The sequence below is a fragment of the Engystomops pustulosus genome, chromosome 5 (assembly GCF_040894005.1).
Source record: "Engystomops pustulosus chromosome 5, aEngPut4.maternal, whole genome shotgun sequence".
NCBI classification, from domain to species: Eukaryota; Metazoa; Chordata; class Amphibia; order Anura; family Leptodactylidae; genus Engystomops; species Engystomops pustulosus.
This window is the reverse complement of record NC_092415.1, coordinates 94099068-94100073: the sequence shown is the minus strand read 5'-3', so window position 1 is coordinate 94100073 and position 1006 is coordinate 94099068.

Here is a 1006-nt window from a genome sequence, read left to right as displayed (position 1 = left end):
TACAGTATCTTTCTAGGCAATGCTGTGCCTCTAACCAGAGCTTTTTATTTCCATCTGCTGGATGTTCAATAAATTCCCTTTCCAGTACTTTAGTTCTATCTTGAAGCTCTTCCAGCTTCTTTTGTTTTTTTTTTTAAAGTGGCTGATTTGGTCCTTTACAAGTCCTCTCAGGTTTGCTTTCAAGGCATCCCAGACAATACCAATGTCTTGAGAGTCTATATTCGCATCCAAAAAAATTTGAATGTTCCTAAGCAGCTCTTTGTTATCTTTTACCAGATCGAACCAAAAGGGTTTGATCTTGTAAAACACCAAACCAGACACCCCACTTTCCCTCACTGAGAACCACATTGGTACATGGTCAGACAGACCTCTAGCTCCCATATCTATTTTTTCTATTAATTCACACCGTGTCATTCACCAATACAAGATCAATTCTGGATAGAGAGTTGGAAGACTTAGAGTGGCACGTATAGACTCTTCTATTTGGGTTTATTTCTCTCCAGATGTCTCTAAGGCCCAGTTCTGTCATCATCCTGCCAAATACCGAGACTGCCTGAGTGGGAGGGCGATTATTTCTATCTAGTCCTTCATTATACACATGATTGAAGTCTCCCATCCAAAAGATGGGGGCATTGTCAAAGTTTTCAACCTTTTTTGCTATGTTAACTAGAGCTTCCAGGTGAGCTGTTGGAGGAAGGTATAGGCCTACTAATACTAGTCTTATTCCATTTAATATGGCATGTAATATTATGAATCTACCCAGGGGGTCTATTTTAACATCTAGTTCACGGAAACACACCTTTCTATGAATCAAAATGCTCACTCCACGAGCATACGAAGAAAAAGTGGAGTTATAATATCGGCTTATCCAAGCCTTACTCAAAACTTTACAAGTATCCATTACTAGGTGCGTCTCTTGTAAGCAGATTACCTCCGGGCTATATGACCGGCATAGATCAAAAATTGCCTTTCTTTTTAGCTTGTCATTTAGCCCCCTAACGTTCCA